General features: G+C 39.4%; 1 long non-coding RNA gene across 1 annotated transcript in view; it reads right to left on the bottom strand.

Annotated features, from left to right (window-relative positions):
• The window catches only part of LOC103587970, a 109,292-nt gene that overhangs the window by 52,591 nt on the left and 44,018 nt on the right, over positions 1–12,683 (bottom strand). Inside the window, exon 2 of the long non-coding RNA XR_550273.1 lies at positions 6,673–6,801. This is a non-coding gene — a long non-coding RNA (uncharacterized LOC103587970). The remainder of the gene's footprint in view (positions 1–6,672; positions 6,802–12,683) is intronic.

Genomic DNA, 12,683 nt, shown 5'->3' with positions numbered 1-12,683 from the left:
AATGCATGGGAGACGATAAACAGTGACTGTTGCTTTTTATAGGTTCTTTTCTACAGGGACTTCAAAGTCTTATAGCATCAAGAATATGAGAGTTGATGATAAGATTTAGAAGTGGAAGAAGCCTCAGAGAATAACCCACTTATGTTACAGATGGGGAACTTGGAGGCAGATTCCCAAGTTCCACTTGAACTTAGGTTCATCTGCAGACACACTCAGAGGGTCACATCTCTGCCAACGAAGCCAAACATAGCCCCAGTTTCTTAAGCACACAATATCAGCACTGAATTTCTTGGGTTTTATTTTTTTTCTTGGGGGGGGGTTATATTTATTTGCTTTAGATTCTCAGGAAAATCTCTACCAGAAAAAAACAGAGTGTCAAGTAGAGGAAGAAAAGGACACAGTAGAAGTTGTAGCAGCAAATGTTTATTGAGCACTAACTGTGCACCAGGCCAGACAATTTCTATGGGTATTATGCATAGAATTCTCACAGTGACCTGTTTCCCCATTTTAAAGTAATGAAAAATGAAGGATAGAGAGGAAAGAATATTTCTGAAGACAAAACAGGAAGGACAGAATACAACTGCCACGTCACAGAAACTATCCTTCCAAATCTCACTAAAACATTTATAAATATCAATGATATACTCCACATTTAATCTGAGGAGATAATCCTTCTGGATGCTGCTTGGCATATAGTTTCTTGCTAACTTAAAGAAAAAATACATTGCTCCCAAGATGTTCTGTATATTATTTCCAAATATTATAATGATAATGGTTGTTTCAATAATCAACGCATGAATGATTCACAATTTGAACACAGACAAAATGAAAGGCACTAATGATTTGGGGTGGGGTGGTCCTGAGTTAGGAGGAAAAGGAACTAAATGACCTTCATGTTCCCCTCTATCTCTAAATATTGTAACATCAAAAGCTATCACATCTAACATCCTAGAACTCAGAAAACATATTCAAGTGCTTCACTTCATTTGACAAACTCTAAGAGAAAAAAGATAGTAATTTGAAAAGTACCACGGAATACTGTCATTTGATAAAGTTATATCAAAGTTATACTTCTACCTCTAGTCATTGCTCACACTTTGAATAGCACAGTTTGCCAACATCAAAAGCAGCATCAATGTACTTGGGGGTGCGGAAACCTCTGCAGCATTCTTCCTCAGATTTCCAATATAGAAAGACAAAATGGTAGCTTCGGTATCAACTATTTTCTAATGTGTTTTACTCTGTCAGATGACAACAAAACATTCTATCTTACTTCATGAAAGTTATTACAACTATGTGACTATTTCCACAATGACATCACAAACCATATTATTTATAAAACTTTCCAGGAATAAAATGCTTCACACAGAAGCCTGGTAAATTACTTTAGAAACTCTAATGTACTCCAAAATAGTTTTGAAAGCTATGCCTACATATAAAACACTATGTACTCTTGAGTCTTTGACCCTACATTTTTCATTTTGCCATGAAAAACATCAAGTGTCCCAAAATAATGCCTTCTCCCCAAACTGGCTATGGATTATTGAGGTTACCTCCAGACTGAAGGAAGTGCAGTGGGAAAGGGAAGAACATATGTATGCTGAAAGGTAAAATTTGGTGAGACTTTAGTTTAAATATTTAATGAACATCAATAGGGTTTTCTTAACCATGGAAATGAGCATTAAAAAAAGCTGAATGGGAAAAGGCCCTATGTTCCAGAATGCACAGTGTGCACGTTGGGTGGTTGGGTGAGTGGGTGAATGGGGAAATGGGATGGACAATTAAACTGGGCTTGTCAAAAAAAAAAGGAAAAATATTGGGGCCGGCCAGTGGTGCACTGCTACAGTGCGCTGCTTGGGAGCGTGGTGGCACTCCCGCCGAGGGTTCGGATCCCACATACAGACCGGTTCCCGCTCACTGGCTGAGCGAGGTGCGGGTGCGACACTGAGGGTTGCGATCCGGTTGCCGGTCCCGGTCCGGTACGGGCGCGACACTGAGGGTTGCGATCTGTTGCCGGACACGAAAAAAGGAAAAAAAAAAAAAAAAAAGGAAAAATATCTGGATAGATGACGTGGTACACTTTAGCCTCAGAAGAGAGCGGTGACTGGGGAGGGACAAAATAGAGGAAAAGGGTCCACCAATGATAGCAAATCCAAAGCCAAAAGTGTAGCCTTTACCAAACCCTTGTCAAAGGCAAAGGAAATACAAGTTGAGCATCCCTGATCTGAAAATCCAAAATCCAAAATGCTCCAGAATCTGAAACCTTTTGAGGTCAAAAGAAATGCTCACTGGAGCACTTGGGATTTCAGATTTACAGATTACTGATGCTCAACTCGTATGTACTCTGCAAATATTCCAAACCCCAAAACAATCCAAAATCCAAAACACTTGTGATCCCAAGCATTTCGGATAAGAAATCTCTGAGTAGATCCTACTACTTAAGAGACCACTAAAAGCACCCAGGAATGGAGGGAATAAGGTGAGAAGAACTGCAACCCACCATGCTGAGTGGAGGGTTTCCACATACCACAGAGGCCAGGGTGTGACAACTGTAGAGACTATTTTGATCTGAAACTTAAAATCTGTTTAAAGTTAACTAAACAAAGTTAATTATACTTGGGCACAAAAGGTAGAATTAATTATCTAAATGATCTCACTCTCTAAGATGAATTATGGTGGATAAGGTAAGAAAAGGGATATAATTAGTAAAAGAAAAAGATAAACGTGTCTGGTGAAGCCATCACTTCAATTCTTCCTATGGGTGGTGGTTAAAAAAGGAAAGTACCACCATAGACCATGATAGAGACAGGGTGACACATCCACTGTTCTGTGCAACTTGTCTATGTAAGTCACAGAAAGTAAAACAGATTCATTTCGCAATATCTTAAATGATATGGATTGTCAATAAATGCATTATTTAGATTACTACATTGAGAGATCAATTAGCTGCACAATTTTCACTGGCCCTGGCAAGTGTGCATACAAGGAAAGTTTTATAGTGGGCTTCTCTCCTCACGTCCTTCATTTCTCTGTCTGGTCCTGCTGTCAACAATCACAACCTCAATGCTAGTCCCTGACTATTCTCTTGTTCTTTCTGCCTTATGCCTTCCAGATCAACAGGTCTTTCTCTACTGGCTTCTTCAGTTTCTCATTTCAGATGCACTCCATGCCTCCTTGCAGAATGATTCCAGTTCAGCTTCCCTGTTTACCCAAACCAGTTAGGATAGTGCTGACTTTATCTCCCTTAACAGTGTAAACTCCATTTGGGCAGGCCCCAAGTCTAGAATGTTCCTCTCCATACCTCCAATCCCTAGCACTGTACTGGCACACAGCTGCCCTAAAAAAGTATTTGCCAAATTAATAAAAGAGTGATGAATGACTGAGTGAGATTAAAATTTAAAGACACTGTCTCAGTTTTTCACAGTTCAAAAGCTGTGCTTTAACTCTGGACTGGCAAAGTCCTGAGGCACCTCAAGGTCCCTGTGGAGCTCTGTGAATTTGGTTTTCAACAATGATTTGGCCTGGTTTTACAGACACATCTTCTACATGATTACAAAAATGGTTTGGGTAGGGCCGGCCCGGTGGTGCACTGCTACAGTGCACCGCTTGGGAGCGCGGTGGCACTCCCGCCGAGGGTTCGGATCCCACATACAGACCGGCCGCTCACTGGCTGAGCGAGGTACGGACGCAACACCGAGGGTTGCGATCCCGTTGCCAGTCCCGGTCCGGTACGGGCGTGACACTGAGGGTTGCGATCCGTTGCTGGACACGAAAAAAGACCAAAAAAAGAAAAAAATGGTTTGGGTAACCATCTTCCGTGTATGAAGACAAAAACTGCTGGACCACAGATCCAAGACCATGGCATAGTTGAATATGGTTAAATATTCCCCACTCGCCTGCCTCCCTAGAGAGATGTGTCCTGGTGGAAAGCCCTTGAAAATTAACACATCTGCATTTCTGCACCAGCCAGTGATCCACAGCAAGAGAATCGCTTCCTTCTCTCTGTTGGAGTCTCTACTGATTCTGTAGTTTAGGAGGAAACTAAGTGCTATCCAAATACCAAATGTTCCATACGGCAGTGCTGTCGCCATTCCTGATACCGCTACGTACAGCCTTTCTACCTACACTCCTGAGGTGCCTCATCTGAGTTTGGCAGAACATTATGAACTATTTTCCTGACCTGTATTTGCTGACAAATTTGTCACCGTCTCTCCTTCTATGAACTTCTTAATTTTGTTGAAATAACATACATATGTATATAAATAAAAAGTTTTATTTTCTTATTCATCCTCATAATCACTCAGAGGAGAATAATTTATGACCCAATAAAGAGGAATTCTTAAGCTAAAATGTCTTAATTAGGATTTCAGACATTCCTTTTTTACCGAGAAATACAGTGTTCAAAGTAAACTGGAAATCAGGGCTTACATAAACGTAGCATCTACATACATGAGCTAGTCTCACGGTCGCGAGTGAAGGGCAGTGCTTGAAGGGTTGAAGACCTACGAATTGCCCTGTGTTTGTCTCCTTAATGCCAAATAATTCTTTGCCTCTCTTCCTTCCACCTTCAACCTTATCATGCAGCCAAGTGTCAAAGTTTCCCGACAGTTTCCCCTTCAATGTTTACATAGGATACAGCATACACTGCCTAAGACCTGAGGTCTCTTAATCTACCTCCTCTTTCATTTATTGAGTAAAATGAAGCTTATTTAGTAATGGGGGAAAGAGACAGCCAAGTAGGGCAGCTCACATATAGTCACAGATGGTTAGGGACTCTCTCTGCGTGGCTCAGAAGAGGCCAGGAAGTATGCCTGGCTGAAGGCACTCACTGTACCCTTTGGGGGACGAGGCAGCCCCGGGTGGGAATGGGGCTCTGCCCTCACACAAGGGCTGTCTCAGGGTGTCCCTAGCTGGGTGACAGACAGAGTAATGATTTCACAGCTCTGTGGAAAATGGGTCTCTGACCTGCAGACTTCAAGCAGGAAGTCTCCTCAAGACTGGGGTTACTCCATTCATTCAAATTAAAGCCATTCCAGAAGTACATTAGACATTTTTTGGGGGGGGATTACACTGTGGTTAGTGTTATATTTATATTGTTTACTTCTATCATAACCACTTTCTCAGATCATTATTCTCTTGAAATAGGATTTCTAATTTTAAACATTTCACAGATATATACTCGTAATAACATCCCATGAGATGGGTACCAGAATTCTCTAAATTTTACACTTATAGACGTAAAGTAACTTGCTCAGTGTCACACCTGGAGAAAACAGCAGGCAGTCTGGAGCCTGCAGTCTTGTCTACTGGGATCTACAGCCTCTATATGGAACTACCATAATCATATTTAATCATGTTCCCAGTATTGGACATATACACACATACCTATTTATACAAATACTTTTTTTAACTAATGAGCAGTATAACTTCAGATACATGTTTAATGAGGACTTTTTATGAAATACCTTTTTATTCTTTTCAAGAAATGAAAAACTGTATTTTCCACCAGAAAATTTTTGCTATCCAGTGATTTTATAGTTGTCTAAAAATACTTGGCCACCAAGGAAAAACTTGAAGTTCCTTAGCCCCCTTCCAATCCTTCTTTATTTAGTATTATTTCTCAAATGTCAAAATCTGGTAAGTTTCATGCATGCTACTGTCTACAATAGGAAGGTTCTTCAAAACAGTATGATTTACAAATAAATGTTTCCCCACCAAAACACAAAAAAACAAAACACATGGAGATACTATTTCTCATAATCAATTGGCAAGGACTCTTTTGGTTAATTAAAATTCCCAGCATTGGAAAATTATGTGGAAGTAGGTAGGTACTCTCACACATTGCCTCTGGAAATATAAAATGGTATTACTTTATTGCAACAAGTATCAAGGGTCTTAAAAATTGAAAACTCTTAAATTCAGCAGTTTAGTGCTAATAAATTATCCTAAAGAAGGCATTAATATAGGCAGTAATATACAGCTATAAGAACATTTTCGGCAGCATAAAAGCCAAAAAAAATTTTAGAAATGACTAAATGCCCAACTAGAGGGGATCAACCAAATAAATTTTAGGGTATCTGTTCAATGGTATACTATATAATCATTAAAAATTATGTCATACAGGGCCGGCCCGGTGGCACGCTCCCGCCCGAGGGTTCGGATCCCACATACAGACCGGTTCCCGCTCACTGGCTGAGCGAGGCGCGGGAGCAACACCGAGGGTTGCGATCCCGTTGCCGGTCCCTGGTCCGGTACGGGGGCAACACTGAGGGTTGCGATCCGTTGCCGGACACGGAAAAAAGACAAAAGACAAAAAAAAAAAAAAAAAATTATGTCATACAAAATATCTACTGCTATGAAAGGATGTTCCTTCTTAAATTAAGAGAAACAAAAAGCTTGACAACAGTATATATTGTACTGTTCTCTACGACCATCTGATGGTCGTCTCTCTAGCTGAATTTATGAGTATTGCTTCCAGAATTATCCACTTCTTATCAATGCCTTGTCATCTGTCCTAATCAGTGATTTCAACATAAGTAGAAAATATGTGAATATATAGATAAATGTTTATGTTGTGTGTGTGAATAAATACATATACAGTCCACCACTATCTTGGGGACTTTACAAGTAAGTGATAAATTGTTTTCGGTTAAAGAGTTTGGAGATCTTTACCTGTACCATGTGCTTTCATCACAACGGAGAACCACAGGTGGTCAATTCCTTCCTAGTGGATCTTTCCACACAGATTTTGCTTGAGTAGAAAGGGCGGCAGTAGAGAATCTCAGTGTAAGTTGCCTAGACCTGAAATTATAAAAATGATATTGTCACTGAGTTAGGCAGCTTCTGTGGCCTTCATTCACATTAGATGAAGTCACAGGATGCACAATCTCTCTCTGTCTCTCTGTCTCTCTGTCTCTCTCTCTCTCTCTCACACACACACACACACACACGCACACACGGCTCTGAGATCAGAATATCAAAAACTCAGCAAGCAGAGACAGAGCAGGTCCCCATCTATGGATGAGCAGACTCTGGTCAGGGGTTGCTTCATACCCCATCTCCTGACCTTACAGGCATCACCATCAAAATGGTCCTGTTCCTCGCCTAATGATTCCAAGATTTCAGAGAAATAAAAGTAGTTAGTTCTTCTCTAGAAAATGTCAGAACCACTGCTGAATTTGATGCTCTCTAAGATTCCTTCTAGCCACAAAGCTTTGCAAATTCAGTACATGTATTTACCATAATGATCTGACTTTCACTTTCAAAACTGTACGTGCCTCTCTGTTAATGACTCGGGTAAGGCATGATATCAGTGATATTGAAAGTCATCACTAACATTGGTGGAATATTTACTACGTTCCTGGCACTGTGCTAAGTGCTCTGCACACAGTACCCAACTCCTCAGCACCCTGTGAGTAGCTAGTAATCCTGATTACTTCTGTATTATTGACAAGAAAACTGACAGGGTACACAGCTAGCAGATGTTAAAGCCAGTATTTAAGCCAATATGGTTCACAGAAGGCATGCTCATAATTCCAGTACTATACCGTCTCTCCAAAATTGATCTTTCTATCAACACTTCTGTACTTATTATTAAAAGAGTTAAATATCAAATCAACATCACCTCATCTCTTCCCATAGTTGATATTTCACCTAAGTCTTAATATTACTAATTCTTTTTGGATTTGACTGTCCTTTGATTTTAAATCCCTAACTCAGCTGAAATCAACATGTTCATGTTTCAATTGAGAGTAGTTATTTCAGTAAATTAAAAAAGCCAGATCCCAAATCCAGATGCCAAAACACTATCTGTAGGCAAAAAACTAAAATCTAAGTCTTACCCGGGTGACTAAATTTCATTAGAAAGAAGGCAGATAATAAAACCAAAAGTCATGTGGCATCCCTAAGTAAAGATATGGAAGTAAAGAGAAATTTCTATGCATAATATATTCATGATTTAAAAAATACTTATATATATTTACCTATTTACAAATTCTACATACTATAGGTCTTAGAATCAAAATAGATATGAAATCAACAAAATCACTGACAGGTCCCACAATAATTCCCTCTTGTGTATGGGTGCCTACAGGTATTTATTTGCACTGTTCTGGTTATGCCTCTGTGCCTTTGCACATGCCACTCCCTTGGATTAACACAACTTTCCCCTCTTTACCATCTGGACAACACCTACTCATTCTTCAACACCAACCTCAAGCCTCAAGTCTTTTGTAATGTCTTCACCATCTCTCTCCTGATGTTTTCTGGAAACCCAAGCAGAGTGGATTCTGCCCTCTCCTAGGCTCCCTAGCTCAGCAATGGTGCAGACATCGTCCTTCCATCCTCTTCACCCAAATTATGCCCCATATTCAACCATGAAGTCATACCCCTCAACTCCCTCCACTTCTCCCCTGAACCATCACGGCTCATCTGGACGACTCCGCTGGCCTCCTAACTGGTCTCCCTGCTTCCTCCGCTGCACTCTACAGCTTATTCTCCTGCTGCCCATGCTCAGCTCCTGCTTAAAGCACTGCAGTGGCTTTCCACTGAGCTTAGATTCTGAACACGGCCCCCAAGGCTGGGTATGCTCCAACCTGTACTTCAGCCTTGCTGGTTTACTTTCAATTCCTTAAAATCACCTTGTCTTCCTAGGCCTTGGGGCCTTTGCACATGACTTCTTGCTAAGACTTCTCCCCACATTGCACCATTATCTGCCCCCACCTTCATCAAATGACCTTGTCTTCTTTTCTCCCTCGGCTCTCAGCTCAGTCCTTTCCTCCTCAAGGAAGCTTTTCCTGACTCCTCGGCCAGGCCACTATCTCCTGAGACATGCTTTTGTAGAATCACTCCCCCTTGTTATACTAGTCACCTTTGTCATTGTATGTTTTTACATTTTTTGACTGACTTAATTAATGCTGGAAGGTCCAAGAAGGGAGAACTGGGTATGCTCTTGCCCACCCTTTTATCTTCAGGTTTTCAACACAAGCTTTGAGCATTATAGGCACTCAGTAAAAACCTGCTGAATGAATAAATGAATAAAAGGAGGAAAGGACATCCCTTATTCATGATCATTAGTGCTCGTTGAATTAATTTGTGGATGGCTTTTCTTTTTTCTCTTTTTAATTTTTTTTGGCAGCTGGCCAGTACAGGGATCAGATCCTGGACCTTAGTGTTATCAGCACCATGCTCTAACCAGCCAGCCTTGTAGATGGCTTTTTAACACAGTATGACACGTACATTCCTTTGAATAGTGTGCAAGGCTCTCATGATCTGACCCCAACCAGATGGGTTTCTTCCCCAGCCTCATCTACTGCTCAGCACCTCTGAATCCCTGTGGCTCCTGACTGGCCCCACCTCACCTGTGCTCATCCCACACCCCTGTCTCCTCTGTTCCCTCTGCACACCTCCAAACTCACTCATTCTTCAAGTCTCAGAGTGAGGGCTGCTTTTCGGTGAAGGCCTGCCTGGTACCTTCTGGGAAGCTGAGGCCCTCCTTTCGCATTTTTCTACAAAACATTGTACCTATCCTTAATAAAGCAATTATCATATTTTCTTGTGCTTGTTTCTTAAGCAAGTCCACATTTCCCACTATACTGTAAGTCCCTTAAAGGTAAGGGAGAAAAATCCCCCATCACAGTATCCCCAGACTTTAGCGCAGCATCCCAGAATGTAAATTCTCAATAAATACATATTTGCTGAATGAACAAAAAAGAAATGTGTGTATATGTATAGACACACACACATATACACACATGACCTCATATATCTATCACACATACATACACACATATATATTACATATGTACAAGCTCCAGAGTTGGGCATTTGAAATATATTATTAATATAGTATATTATTATTAAATGTTGTGAGGCATAACTGTTTTAAACTCATCTGTAAAATGGGCATAATAACACCTACCTCACAGGATAGTTGTGAGAATTAATAAGACACACAAGTAAAATGTTTAGCATAGAGCTCAGCATACTGGAAGTACTCTGTAAGTATTAATTGTATAATCATTATCACTGTCATTATTATTGTTAGGGCAACCAAGCTGAATTTATAATTCATGCTTCAAAGTTAACAGTTTCATTTGCCAACACTTTTTTCTATTAAAACATTAATTAGCATTAGCATCTCTGTAAGGCCGTAAAGATGGCTAGAGAGGCACTCAGAAAACTAAGGATAAATAAGAGCCTTATGACAGCTGAAGGACAAATTATTGTTTTGGTGGAGGGAACAAAAGCATCAACAGAAAAGAAGAATTTCTGGACAAAAAGTATCTATAAAATCTAAATGACAGAAACAGTCAAGTATTGCCATTCAAGTGCTATAAACATTTAGCTGAAATAATTATACTTACTTGTAAATTATCCCCTTTGCTAAAAAACCAAGATACATATTCATCTATTTCTTTTAATTACTGGACAGAATAAGGTGACTTTATAAACAAATATTAAAGACTTGTCTAATTAATATGCTATAAAATGTTTGAATTAACAGCAAACATGTTTCATATGTGGTATATTAGATGCTACTCTGATTCAAAATTGCTGAAATTTAATGAAATAGACTATGCAAAGAGGAAAAAAAGGCAAGACTATTTTGCAACAGTATTTTGGAATTGTTTACAAATGCTACCAGTACCTAGTTGAGCAGAATGAACTGTAATAATTTATTCTACAAAGGAAACCTATAATTCTGTTTTATATTGCTCTTTCTCTTGCATATTGGCCAAATTTAAATAATGTGTACTTAGTGTTCTATATGCTATGCAGTATTGAAATATAAGGAACTATCATTATTACATTTTGAGATTTCTGTTCTCAATTCATCTTTATCTCTGTGGTAAATAAAAAAAAAACCCAAAGCAAGTCAGATTTCTGATTGAGGCTCAACCCTTTTCTCAAGGATACTAGAGTTACATAGAAAAATGTAAGAAAAAAGTTAAATTCATAACTTATTATTGTTTTACCATAAGAATATTAAACTACTTTTAAACTGATTTATAATTCTATTCACTGGCCACAACTGTTGACCTTTAACACAATAAATATATATTGATCTTTGCAACATAATCAAAGTGAGTTGAAAAGGTAGAATCTACAAAGTTAGCCAAAAGTCTTAATTAGACAATTTCTATTTGAATTTACTATTAATTTCATCATCATGATGCTTGTGTTTGTGGCATAAAATCTGGTGAAATTGTAGTAATATAAAGCATCTTTATTTATGCTGGTCACTCAATTGAAAACATCCTTCTTACTCATTCAAGTGTTACTCTTCCTTTAAGATTCAGCTCAGATATCGCTTCCTTTGTGACACACTCCCACATATATTGTATTTTTCCTGCTGTGTAATGATCTGTCTCCCTCTCCAGAATGTGAGCTCCTTAGGGGACCTGACCAGGTTGCTGCGTTTTTCATAACAACCTGCACAGTTCTTTGTACATAATACATTCTCAGTAAACACTGCTTCAATGTGTCAGTGAATACACTCACTCTGTTACTCTTGACCATGATGAAAAGGCCACTAATTGTGATTTAAAGTTAAAGGTTAGAGTTAAAAAAAAATCCATTTTTTAGTGAAATGAAACTCTTAGCATTTTCACTTCCAGATGCATCAGCATTACATAAAAGATGTTGAAACTATTTTAAAAAACAGACATGCAGCACATTTTCCTGTCTGAGAATGAGTGTGAAAATATCATGTTTCACAGGGGCCTCTGGGTGTTCTCAAGACAAACGTTCAGTTTGGTATTGATTCCACGCACTCACTTAGTGGAAAATCTAGGGTAAGACTGAACCTCCATGACACCAGCATGTCTCACATTCTTCTATTCACCTGCTTAAGAATAAGCAGACCATTCCCTGGAGAGGTTTGCCCTCACCTCCCAACACTGGCCAGCATGCTAGTGATGATGAATCATAGCAGCAGAGAACTTCAGTACTCAAAGCAGCAGAACACCAGTCCTGGCTCACATTTTATTCCCACATGGACCAATTTCTCACATATCCCCCTTTAATTACTCAAGACAGAACCTCTGAGCCTGTGATAATGTGCCTGGCAACATAACATATTACATTATACACATGCCAACTCCTACCCTACTCAAAAGGCCACATGTTGCTCAGAAAAGAACAGCAAGCAACAAAAGAACAAGTTTTTCATAATAATACAATGGTCCACATGCAGAAATACTAGTCACTGTTGAGACAACACATATGGATTTTCCAAGAGGTCACAAGCCCTATCTGATGGTTTTTCTTTCCTCTATGCACCAAGATTTTCTAGGCTTTCCGGAGAAAGAGCACTACGGGAAATTCCCCAGTCTCCTATTTGATCCCCTCGGACATCATTGTCAGCCTCACCCTATAACCTCCACCACCCAAATGACCCCAGGGAATTCACTGTCAGAATCACACCTTCTAATCACAACTGTGTGATCTCAAGTCACTGGGGATTATGATACGAAATAGGTAGAGAATGAGAGCAACCAGCAAAAATTCTGGTTTATGCTATCACTTTAAAAATATTTGCATTATGCAAAATCTAAACCTACAAGAATGCATGCAACATGTATATAATCTGTGACGCATAACAATCAAGTGAGTCTCCATAAACCTATCACCCCATTTAAGAACTAGTATGTATGTATCTATTTATTTGCCCTTCCCTAAAC

This window comes from Galeopterus variegatus, unplaced genomic scaffold (assembly GCF_000696425.1).
Source record: "Galeopterus variegatus unplaced genomic scaffold, G_variegatus-3.0.2 Scaffold508, whole genome shotgun sequence".
NCBI lineage: Eukaryota > Metazoa > Chordata > Mammalia > Dermoptera > Cynocephalidae > Galeopterus > Galeopterus variegatus.
The sequence above is the reverse complement of the archived record's forward strand: the minus strand, read 5'-3'. Positions and strand labels throughout refer to the sequence as shown.